This window comes from Neovison vison, chromosome 1 (genome assembly GCF_020171115.1).
Source record: "Neovison vison isolate M4711 chromosome 1, ASM_NN_V1, whole genome shotgun sequence".
NCBI lineage: Eukaryota > Metazoa > Chordata > Mammalia > Carnivora > Mustelidae > Neogale > Neogale vison.
The window spans coordinates 67,992,381-68,005,535 of record NC_058091.1 but is presented as its reverse complement, the minus strand read 5'-3'; the positions used below and the strand labels follow the sequence as shown (position 1 = coordinate 68,005,535).

Here is a 13,155-nt window from a genome sequence, read left to right as displayed (position 1 = left end):
CATGTGAGGAGCTGGCTTGTTGAATCATAGGCTTTGGGGTTAGAGACCATTTGGTTGTCTTCGGTGAAGTTACTTAGGTTTCTTTGGGCCTAGTCTCCTTATCTCTTGTAAGGGCTTAAATAACCACTATACAATAACCACCTTAGAGTTGTGAAAATTAAATGAGCATACACCTACCAAAAGGGACCAGTGTAATGACTGACATATATTCTCAATAAATTAACGCACTTTAAATGGATGTGACAATTAAAGAAGAATAGACAATAGGTTTCAGGGAGAGATGATTAAATAGATGCAAACTTTATGTATTTTTTTTTATTGTCTATTTTGCCGTGGCCTCTGGTTGTGGCATACACATATGCTCGTATAGAATACTAAATCTTATGTGGGTGCCTAAAGCAGGCGCATAAGGCTTAGGCTCTGAAATGTCACTTCAGCAATGTGCCTGGGGAAGCTCTGACGCTGCCTGACCTTTGGGCGTCTGGAAGGGATGCCTATACCTGTGCCCAGCGCTGGAAGGGGCCCAGGCCCCTCCCAGCAAGCCTACCCCCAGACTGCTTACTCCATGCTAGCATACATCTTCACGCAAAAGGGTATTTCGTCCCCTCCGACTGGCGAGGGTTGGTTTTTCTTTTACGTCTTTGCAAGCAGGCGAAGTCCCTTCTGTCTTCTCTCCTGGGGTAAGTGGAAAGGAATCCGGCAGGGGGCCCGAAGTGGCCTACACCCGGGGAGACTGGGTAGCGGCGGAGTGGGAGGCAACCCCTAGGCTGTCCCGCAGAAGCAGGTGGGGGCAGACAGCGGTGCCCTCGCCCGGGGAGAGGAGTGCGGTTGCGGGTCCCTCCCCTCAAACGCGGGTGGCAGCAGCCGGCGCCAGGCCCGTGGGGGCGGGGTGGGGGCGGCGCGGAGGACGCGGAGATTACTGCGGTGCCACCGGGGACGCCAAGGGTCCCGAGCAGTCCCCACGCGGGACCTCGAACGATGACAACAGGCAGTCAGCGAGGTCGAATAAAAACGAGCTGGTCCCTGCGCGCCGCCCGCCCCGGGGCCCCCCAGGCGGCCTCCAGTGGCCGCGGGAGACGGCGGTGGCGTCCCCCGCCCCCAATCCCGCGCGCAAGTGCAAGGCTGCCCGCCGCGCGGCGCACGCTCCGCCGCTCCCGGCTTCCGCGCAAAACTTCGAGCCTGTCCACGTGAAGTTGTCGCTCCGGTTCAGAGGGGGAAAGAGCTTAGGGTGAAGCGGGGCAGTGGCGACAGCGGTGGCTGTGCGCGCGCTCTCTTTTTCTTTTCTTCCACTTTTTCCCCACCCCTGTCTTAGTCCAGAGTTTTGGCTCCTCTCCTTTCCTCCTCCCCCTCGGAGCCGGCTTCTCCCCCCGCCCCGTTGCTCCCCCACTAGTGTACGCTATTTGTCTGGGGGTGGCCGAAGGGGATGTCCTGTTTTCACCAGAGGCACAACGCGAAGGGGAAGCTCAGACATTGGAAGGAACGAGAGTAAATACCTAAATACAGACGCACGGGTCCGCGGCTGGGACAGACACTTGAACTTCAGATCCCGAGGCGATCCGGGCTTCGGGAGGTGAGTGTCCCTTCTCCCCGTCCCCTCCCGCGGGGTCCGACTTGCGGGGAGACTGTGAACTCTCTCCGGGGAAGTGCGCGCGGCTCCGCCGGGGACGCGGAGCCCCGGGGACAGGGAATGTGGGGCAGGACGGGGTGTGCACCCCGACTCCCCGCGAGCTCCCAGAGGCGGAGTGCAGCTCGCCCGCCCGAGGCCCAGGCCGCCGGGCTGCAGTGGTGCTTTCTGCCCTGGAGGACGCCCGGCGCCCGTGGGTCTTCTCCAAGCCTGCGGGGCTGCTGCAGGGCGGCGGGACGGCTCCCCACCTGTACTCAGGCTGCCTGGCTCGCGAGGGCGCGCGCCCGAGGTCTCCCCGACCTCCTTCCAGTGCTGTTTATTACTTTGATGACCCCCCAGATAAGCCTGACGCAGAGATGCTGACCGGGTCCCGTGGAGGGCCCAGGCTCCTGGCATTTTCACGATGCTGCATGCGTGTGCACGTACCCTGCATGTGCTCTAATCTCGAGGCACGAACCGGCCTTTTAAACTGCGGCCATCGCACTTTAATAGTTTTCATGCGGCGTGGACCGAATGTTTCCTGCCGCTTGCCAGGGTCCGTGAAATTAGAGGCGGCTTGTCAGAGGAGTCGCGTTCATTGGCTCGGGACGCGGATGCCATGGAGGGATTATAACTTCTCCAAACGGAGGGACCTGGCTGCGGAGAGCAGGTTTTCTCTCCTTTCAAAGTTTGCTAGGTCTGGGGTTGGTGGAGGCACTGGAAACGGCTGTTTTCGCGTGGTTAAGCCGGATTCGGAAGGAGACCGCGTGTGGGCTTGTTTTATTGTGCGCCACACAGCAGCCAGAACTTTCCCTTAGTAACACTTTAAAGAGGTCTCTTTCTTTGTAAGCATTTATCTGAACAGCTTGGAACTGTAAGGAAATTTGCGGACTGAGTCCCCTGGCGGGGCGCTAGCGAAACCAGAGAGCCATCAGTCCCTCGTTGGTATGGCAGGGTCAGCCCCCGCCACCTCTCTCGCTCCTTCCCTTGAAGGCTAGTGAGGTCTGTGCTCTGAGAGAGTGGGTGGGTGGGTGGGTGGGAGGGGAGGGTCTGGAGACAGTCTCCTCTCCCCTCTCTTCCCGCGCGCCTCTCTCCGCAGCACTCCGGAGCGGGCAGTCATTCATGAATCCCAACCTGAGGGCAGTGGAGGAAGGCGCAGGTCCCCGGGCCCTTTCTGCCAAGGTGCAGAATAGCGATGGGGCGTGTGTTTTGGTTTCAGAGCAGTTCCACGTGGAGCATCTCTGTGTGCGTGTGTGTGTTGTGTACCTGATCTGTGAGGAGGTAACAGGAGTCTCGTGTTCAAACCCAGTGGGCCGTTGGCCATTAATTTGCTTTCCTGGCTGTCATTACAGACACTTCCAAAATCTGATACCTAAGAGAACCAACAGGTTAGGTTTCACATTAAGAGCTCATACTTAACAGTTTTCTTTCTCCCTTACCCCTTTTGGCTTGGCACCCTGGGATCAACGTAATTGATGTAGCGAAACATATCTTCTGGAATATGGCATTTTGTTGCCCTTCTCCTCAGCGGCCACGTCTTGCGTTTGTCAGTTTCTGTGCAGGCTCCTTCGGGACGTAGGTGGGAGTCTTAGGAGCCTTTAACAACCTCAGACTCCCCTTTAGCAGCTTCTGAAGTTTCATTTACACATAGGTGACTGGCAGTATTGAAAGTCAATGATGGTTTTTTGTTGGGTAGGTTGTTTTTGTTTTTATTTTTAAAACCCCATCAGGACAAGAAATTGCACTTGGTAATCTTTCCTGGGCAGAACTTGGTTTTAAGTAGAAATGTTTCCTTTTCTTCTTCTTCCTCTTCTTTTGTAACGTTTCTGGCCATCTTGTAGCTGGAGAACCAAAAAATGAGGAAAGGGGGCGGGGAGAGATTCCTAAAACAAAATATTTGATACCTGGTGTGGTGCGTTTTAGGAGACTGCACCCAAAGGCATTTGTGTGTGTATGGAGGCGGGGGGTTAAATAATATTATCCCAAGAAATAAGTAGCAGTAGTAACAAGAGACAGACTGTTTTGTGTGGAGCTAGACTGCCAGAATCTGATTTTTATGGCAACAATACCAAAGGCAGATATAACCGCATCCATTTTTATTGTTATTACAAACCATAAAAATAGTTTGTTCCACCCGATTAAAAGTTGTAAGTCATTCAGAGTTAAACCAATTTTTAGAAATGACTGTACAAGAAAGAAAGTTAAGCCTTTTGACAGTTACAACTTTGAAAGTAACATAATTAGATTATGTGTAAACTGTCCTTTTTTTAATCGTTAGGGACATATCTTGTCTTTCATAACAAGTGAAAGTTTAAAATCAATGTGGCTTTCAAAATCCTGTTTTCCTTTGTCAGTTACCTGACAAGAGTACCCTTCAACATTTTAAGGCCATCACGGTGCTTGTTACACAATTATAACTGAAATAAAAATATTTGTTTTTTTTTTACTAGGAAGTATTTATTTCATTGGATGTTAGAAAGTTAATTTCTCTTATACAAAATGGAAATCTTTATGCATATATTCATAGGTAATATTTAAATCATGTATTCAAATTTAAAATTAAAAAGTAAACCCTAAGATTTGTGTAAAAAGAAATTGGTTCAGGAACAATCATTATTCTTATATTAGGAAATACAGATGCTACATTCTAGAGGATCTGTAGAAGCTAACTGAAAAAAAAAATTTGCCTTTGCATCAAAGTTTCTTTTTTGAAGAGAGACTGGCAGATGAGTAGTTTGTCATTTTGCTGTAATTTATTTTTTTCTTCTAAAAAATCCCTTTGAATTAGAAGAAAAAAGAAAACTCAGTTTTCCATTTCTAAGAGTTTCCTTTTTATTTATGTTGTGATTTGGGGTGTAAATAAATTTTACATACCCACGGGAAATAGAGTGTCCAGTTTCATGTTTTCAATCTCTGTTGCAAGCTCTAAATGACTGATGCCATGTCTAAAAATATATTTATGTGGCTTGGTATTTCATTTAAAAAAATCTATGCACTGAAATTAATTTTTCCAGGAGTTTTAAAAAGCAGAATGGTAGAAAAGCCATAATTATTGTCATGAAGAGTTAGGATGTTGGGAAGTTTTTACACTCTAACTTTCAAATAATAAAATTAACTTATTTTACCAAAGGAAACCTCACATTTTTATAGAGAATTCAAGAAGAGGGGAGATAATCCTTTTAAGACTTACTGAAGTGTTAAGTAATTTAAGAGCACAGGTATTTACTATGTTTTTTCATTATCTTTTTTTTTTTTTTTCCTATTAGGTAAATGCAGGAACACTGAACATTCAGTAAAAACAGGCCCCCTTTATAAGGACTTTATTCACCATAGTTCTGTATTGCAGCTGCTGATCATGTTTCACGGAGCTGTTAAAGCACTTAAAACCTAAAATTAGGTACTGTCTGGTTGTAAATATTTCAGATCACTCATTTAAGAAACAAACAGAAAAGCGTCGTATCAAAAGCAGAAGTTGTTTCGAATCTTTTCATTGAAGTACTGAACAAACATCTATCAAACACCTTGTTTTTTTCAGTGAAAATATAACCACGATAGTTTATTTTTTAAATGAGTATTATTTTTACACATTCTAAGCTCTTATAATGTGTCTTCCTATAGAGTATCTTAAACTGTGTTCAGAAATGTAGTTGGGGGATTTTGTTACAATGGTTACTAGGTGCATGAAATCAACAGGAGAACGCATGGATGACATTGCAATGTACCTGCCTTTCTGGTGAATTTTTCCCAGTGGACTAAGAAATGACATGATCTTTCAGGCATTTGTTGTTGAGATGGGTGAGATGCAGCACTGTATTTAATCGCAGTCTATGTAATACTGTATCCGTTAGATGTGTTTTAACATGGGGGGGGGAAGGACTGAATATTCATTAAATTGTACATAGAGCCAAACCTGGCATCCTTTAGTTTGAACTTTAATGGAAGAAAACAAAAAAGAATCACGTATTCAAGTGCAGTACAAGCAGTTTTGATCATTTTTAAGGGTCTGAAGACTTTGTAAATGTCACTGTCATCTACTCTTGCCCCCAGCACTGCACGTTAGTATATGCCTTGGTGATATGCCATTTTCCTCTTGAACTTTGTCTTTCGTGCATCCAGCTATGTTTCTACTAGTTGAGAGGTACTGAAAATGAATACCACTACCCTTACTGCCCTAACTCCTTTTCTGTCTTTCAGAAAGAGAGATGAAATAGATTAATGTAAAAATAGAAACCATTTTGAGTTATCAATACCACATTTTTATGGTGGTTTAAAATAGTTTCAGAGAGTGCACCTCTGAGTCTCACTGTAACCTTTTCTGTCATTGAAAGGTGCTAATTGATCTTAGGTCACTGACATAATAGTATAGTTTGATATTTGAAACCTTTCAGCATTCGCCTGGCCCTTTTCTCACCCTGAGATTTCAGTCCATGGCTGATGAATAACACCATATTAAAATGTCAGGAATTCCATTTTTTTCCTCCATATGAAACATTTTAATACAACATGCTCATATCTTTAAAACTTTTATTTATATACATTTAAGTACATTTATTTTGGTGTACTTTTAGGCCATGGGATAAAGACCTGTATTACCATGTTAGGATTTTTTCTTAAAAAGATTTTATTTATTTATTTGACAGGGAGAGGGGCAGAGAGCACGAGTGCACAAGTAGGCAGAGCAGAGCAGCAGGCAGAGGGAGAGGGAGAAGCAGGCTCCCAACCGAACAGAGAGCCTGATTCCATTCAGTACTCGATCCCAGGGTCCTGAGATCATGATATGAGCCAAAGGCAGATGTTTAACTGACTGAGTCACTCACGAGCCCCATGGATTTTTTAATATTATTTTTTCACAGGTAGATATTTTTATATTGAAGATACTAGGCCAAGTTTGATGGCTCTGATCACATTGGAATACTTTCAAAGTGAAGTTGCATTAAACCAATATTGAAGGGGCATCTGGGTGGCTCAGTCAGTTAAGCAGCCGTCTTCAGCTCAGACCATGATCCCCCAGGGTCCTCGGATTGAGCCAGACATTGGGATCCCTGCTCAGTGAGGAGCCTGCTTCTCCCTCTCTCTCTCTGGCTGTCACTCCCCCTGCTTGTGCATGCTCTTGGACAAATAAATCTTTAAACCTCCCCACCAAAACCCCAAAGTAACCCCCCAATATTGAATAGCCATCTTGAGACTTGACACCTAAAGCATATTTTCTTAATTATGTTTATATCTCAAAGTATATTTTAGAATAGAAATTGTCAGATTTTTTTTTTTTACAGTCGTAATTTTTATGTCTGTATAAATCATCACCATTGTCGTCATCAATCATTACCATCATCATTACAGCACAGCTGATGCTTCCTGAGGCTTGGCTTTATGCAAAACACGTTAAGGTGTTCATGTGGATTCACTAATTTTATCTTTTCAACTATGCCATAAGTTAGTTACTTTTATCCTTCCCATTTTTCAGGTGAGGAAACTGAATTCCACTTATGCAGTGGAATGGGGACAGGATTCCAACTCTGTGCTCTGACCTCAGACTCCTTATCCTTAAGGGTTGCACTAGGCCCTTACTCCCACCAGCCAGATAGAAGTTCATTGCAGGTGTTCTCTGAACAACATTTTATTTTTATATTATTGGTGATGCATTTATTTCTAAGGATATTAGAAAAATACATAAAATTTCATATTAAACCTACAATTTCACAGATACTATTGTTTACAGGAAGTTCCAAAAAGAAGTACTGAAGTAAAACAAATTGAATTTTAGAAAGCGCCTATTTGAGGAAGCAGATGAAGTAACAGTGAGGAAACGGTTGGCTAAAATAGCTAAAATCGGGAAGGTTGGTGGCAGATGACTGAATTTGGAGAAACTGTTACTCTAGAATGCTTCCCAAATGTCAGGAACTTATGACCGATCTTTTTAGCAGTTAACTTCTATGTAGAATTTTCCTTTGCTTTCCAGGCCTTATCCATCGGTTAGATGCTATTGATTTTATAGCGTTTTGGTTGCTGTTGCTACTGTTGCTGTTGTTTTAAGCCTGAATGCTGGTTATGAATCTCAAATCTATACATTTATGTAGGACCAGCTGATAAGGACTGCATAACGCATTTCTAGAGGCAAGTGTAAATTATAATGGGGTCACCCATGTTTTGGAAGCCCTCTCAGTCTGCATGGATTATCCTATCAGACTTACATTTCTACGGTTTTCTGTAGGTGAACACTTTTGTTTTGCTGCTGATCATCTGTTTTTTAACTTGAGTGCATTTTTTTCGCTTGGACAGTGGTTTTCATCTTTTATTTATGTATTGAGCCACAGACCCCTTTATCCAAGTGAAAACTGACCCTGTGCCCACTGGAGAAATATTCACTGTCCTGCATGAAGCAGAACGTGGGTGGCCCATGAATCACTCACCAGTTCTGCCCTCCGACCATTGCTGGCCCCCAGAGTCTCTGTTAAGGGTCTTCCAGTGTGCAAAAATCAGAGCAAAAGGGTCCTCGGAGAAGGGGGTCCATTCACAGTAACTGCGGTAGTATGTTCGCATGCCTTCCACTAAAAAACAATACAAAAACAACTCTCAAATACCTTGAAATATCTCCATTGTACTATGTGGGCACAAGGTATGTCTGCTTACCCTAGTATTACTTGAGTATTCTTGTTAACCAATCCGCAACTTTATTTCAATTTCGTGCTTAGAAAACAGAAGTAGTCAGTACGTTTCCTGCATAGAGATACAGGTCTGAATGAGACCCACCCCATTTTTACAGGCAAAGGCTTGTTTTATAAGAGTATCTTTTTCTTCTTAAGGACTTTATGAAGAAACATCAGCAATGGCCTAAATGGACATGATCTTAGATTTTCATATAAATTCTTTTTTTCATATAAATTTTCTGTTTCTGTGATTCTTTCCTCTTTTCTTTCTAAAATGAAAGGGACATTTCTAGTGAAGATTACAATGAAATCATAAAAATTTACGTTCTTATGCCATTAAGTTTAATCTACTCACAAAAGCAATAGCATTTGATTTGAAATTCTATACTTAATCAAATAGATGTACCACGTACTGGGAGAGCTTATTCTCCAGAAGGTCATACACACAATTCACAGACCTCTGCATATACCCCGCGGGGTCATCTATTCATTACAGTTCGCCTCTGGCTCTAAACTCCCCAATGTTTAAGGATTTGAAAAGACCTAAAGGTTCTGACTCAGAGATTGAGCATTTCCAACCTAATGTGTCCAGTGTGTTGAAAGTGATGATGACTTGGGGAGTCAACAGGTCTCTGAATTAGCTAATGCTTTTCACTTAGAAGTTTATATTTAAATGCAAATGTATAGTCATGTATGATTATGACTCAGGTAATTCTAGCCAAATTTAATCACAAGTGGGTGAGTCATGTTCAGATTCCCTTTGGCAGGTTTTCTCTAATCTAAAAGTTTGCTTCTAGTAGGTAACTTAAGAAGGCAAACCTCAAAAATTCTGTCAAGAACAGCAGTGCTATTAAATTTTTTACAGAATTTCCAGGTGTTCAAATGAGGCTACTGTTTCTTATTTTTCTTAGTTGACCCAAGAAGAATTTTAATTTAGTTTTGTTTCGTCTCCTTAAACATTGTCTTTGGATTAGATTTTCCAGGTTTCATTCATGAAGAGAACTAGCAAAATTCTGGGTACACAAAACATGCTTTTTAAGTGCTTTTTCATATTCAGTGTTACTAAGGACATGCAAAAGTTAGAGTGACATGAATAGGTTTTCACTTCTCTGTGTTAATTTTGAAGACTTTGGGGCATGTAGTCTCTTACAATAAATTTAACTTTTTCTTAGTATATACCATTCACAAGCAATGGTTTAATAATAAGTGAGTTATCCATGATAACCAAGATCATGGGTTTAATTCTCAGATTATCATATTAGCTTTGGGTGGACATGTGTCTTGTACACAATAGGTCATATGGTCTTTGGTTTAGTCCTGAGGGACCACCCTGGACTATACTGGAACTGTCTCTAAAACTCTTCTCCATCCCAGGAATGTCCAATCACATTTATTCACAATTTTTATCAGTGCCCTCTTTGACTTAAAATTCTTCAAAAAATGTTCTCTGGCCTCTAGGACAATCCCAGGATTTTTAGCAGGACCACAGGGCCTTCCATGCTGAGAACCTCACCAAGGATGCTGTTCTCATCTCTCATACCTGGTCACAAGAATCTCTAGCTGTATGGAGAACTGTGGTTCTCAAACAAATACACCCTCATCGCTTCCACCTCATTTCGTTGTGCACATCTCTTCTGCCCCTGAAACTTTCTTTTTGACTTCTTTTTCAAGATTGCCGACAAAATGTAACCTCTTCTAGTAAGCTCATCTGTCCTCCAGAGGCTGAGTTGGATGTTTCTTTCCTTTTTGCTGCCAAAGCACCCAGTTTCTACCTTCAGCACAGTACTTGCCTCATTGACACATAATAAATTACGTGAATTTAAATCCTGCTCTAGGCTGAGAATTTACTGACATGATTACTGACATTTGTCATCTCCATATCTCCAGTGAGTTGGGGTCAGTAAGTTTCTGTTGAGTAAATGAATAAAGAAAAGGAGGGCAAGGGCAGTGATGATGGCCTTGGATATTCTCTGCCATGAGATTGGGAGCCAAGGGGATAGCCGTGATCGACCGACTGCAGGACATCCTTGAGAAAACCTCGAGGATTTTTTGTATTAATCGTAGCTCTGAATCTAGGGCCAGCTTATATGTATGTGATGTATGTGTAGATGTATATAGAAGTGTATTTATTTCCCATATGGCCACTGGGAAGTCAGTGACCCAGTGGATAAGCCCTAAGGATCCTGAAGATCTCTGAAAACACAAGTATTTCATAGCACTTGAAATCTAAGGGACCAGATTATTTTTATACTGGTTAAGCACAAAGAACATGGAGCCAGGCGGGTTGTGTTCAAACCCCCGCTCTGACACTAAAGACTCTGTAATGATAAGCATGTTACTTAAACTGGTTTTGTTTCAGTTTTCTCACATATCATAGAACATACTTTATGAGGCTCTTTTTAGAATTCAATAAGTCAGCATATGTGAAGTATTAGAATAGTGTCTGAATTAAGTATTGGCTAGTATGATGATAATTGTTAGTCTCCATTAGTTGGCCAAAAATGTTCACAGGTTTTAGAGCTGGAAGTCATTTTTTGGGACCATAGACTGAGGACTAGCAATGGAGTCCCCAGTGGTCCAAGTATAAGTTTGGCATTCTTGGGTGATCTTGGCAAATCTGAGACTGTATCTGGAGAAGACATCAGAGGTGCTCCAAACTGAGCTTTGGTCATCTATGTTACACGGAATTTCTTTTAACAAATACTTGCACATTCAATAATCTAGAATTTTTTTTTGAGGCTTTGATTTAGGGTGGTCCTCAATTTCCCTCAGCAATTTTAAGCACGTTCTATAAGGGTACCCTTATTTTATAATCCTTGGTTGCTTTTCTCAGACTGAAGGTACCAATTATAAGAATTTGTATACTTTTCAATTGACAGTGAGCTCAATGGGTTTAATGTAAATGTAACAAGACAACTTTAAATATTGCTATGATTCTTATCTCTGCAGACACAATAGGGGGTTATAAGCTCCCCTATTTCTAGAATATATCACTCAGTCCTTGGATTCAGATGTAATGACTGTATAGCAGAGTGGGGCTGAGGGAGAAATGGAAGTTAAAATAATAGGTCCTATTTTTATGGCTTGCCAGGAACTGTCAGATGCACCTGTAATAAAAAAAATTATACTGATATTGGTAGTGTGCTTGAATTCCACAGTATATATAGACCAGTATTAACTGTTGTTGACACACAGTGTTGCATTAGTCTCAGGTAGTTTCAAGCTCTTACTATTGATATTTTGGGCTCAATAATTTTTTTTTTTAAGATTTTATCTATTAGAAAGAGAGAGTGAGAGAGGGTGATAGAGTACGGGACTGGAAGGGGGACAGAAGGAGAGGGGCAGGCAGACTCCCTGCTGAGCAGGGAGCCCAGTGTGGATCCCAGGACCCCAAAATCATGACCTGAGCTGAAAGAAAATACATAACTGACTGTGCCCCCCCACCCCCACCAGGTGCCCTGAGCTCAGTAATTCTCTGTCGGGGTGTGTGTGTGTGTGTGTGTGTGTGTGTCTGTCTGTCTGTCTGTCTGGTGTATTGTAGAGAGTGAAATAACATCCTGGTCTGCACCCACTAGATGCCAGTAGCACCCTCTCCCAAGTAATGGCTGTCTCCACACATTGCCAGACATCCCCTGGAAGCAAAATTGCCCCCGGTTGAGAACTCATGACCAAAGCAGATCTTAAGACCACTTGATAGAGAAAAAAAAAGATTCCCAGGCATCTGCCTGAGAGAATTGTTCTATTTTCAGTCAAGTGTGGAGAATCTTCATACCTTCCTCCTAAGTTTAAATACAAAATCAAACAACTCTCATTGGTCTGTGTTGATAGATAAACTTTACATAGAGGGGATTTACAGATACAGACTGTAAATCAGCTTTATACAGACTGACAACTTTCAGCATTTTTTTACCCTAAGAATAATATATGAGTGGGGAGAGCAGAAGACCTAGGAAAGTGTATAAGAAGTGGATATTTGTTTGACTCTCTTTAATATATATTTTTTCTATTTTTTACTCTTATTTTTGATATATTTTTAATGACAATTACTTATTTTTTCCATAGATAAATAATTCAGTAATAAGAGACTTTTATTTATAGTCTTTAGTGTCACAAAAGGTAAAGTTACTTATAATCGCTACTGCCTAAGATGAAAATACTGAGTTGAGAAATTTTCTCATTTGTTCATTTGTGATGAGAAATTTTCAGATGAAATATGTCTTGGGTTTCAGTCTGTACCACAATTTCAGGATCTTGAGTTCAGTACCAGGGGTATAATCTGAAGAAAATAAAAATGAGAATATCCCATGTAAGCAGTCCTGTGATGAATTACCAAATTCAGACTTCGGTTGTAATTCTTGAGGTTTAATTTTGAAGGCATTTTATCTACAACTTGATCTGTAATTGACTGTAAGTAAACGTGACTGGTCTGAGTACCACCTCTGACCTCCACCTAGTTTAAGCCTATATGAAAGATGTTTGAAGAAACAAAATGGGAACATATAATGTTAACTTCAAGTGATAGAGGATAACGTGACCTACATGAGTTTTGGGTTGAATGTGAAAGTTATTTTGAGGTATGAAATAATTGGTATTATAGATATATGATTGTGCTAATACTCATCTGAGGTCTAAACAGTATAAAGTTTTTTGTCATCTCATTAGGAACTGCAAAGATACTTGAAATTCCACACCTACATATTGTCTGATTTAGTGGTTTTACTTTAGTTATATTAGGCAGGTAATCATGTTACCTGGAAGCAGTCAACTGACCTAAGGATTTTGCATCATTTACTAATTGATGCTTAAGAAGGCAGGGCAGAAGTACTAAATGACAGACTCTGTGTGTCTGTCTCTTTCTCTCCTACCTCGCCTTTGGCTTATGCTTTAATTTTTGAAATGTACTTC

General features: G+C 42.0%; 1 long non-coding RNA gene across 1 annotated transcript in view; it reads left to right on the top strand.

The window, feature by feature from the left end:
* Positions 1-1,152: 1,152 nt before the first annotated feature.
* The window catches only part of LOC122906528, a 135,197-nt gene continuing 123,194 nt past the window's right edge, over positions 1,153-13,155 (top strand). The window contains exon 1 of the long non-coding RNA XR_006384556.1: positions 1,153-1,570. This is a non-coding gene — a long non-coding RNA (uncharacterized LOC122906528). The remainder of the gene's footprint in view (positions 1,571-13,155) is intronic.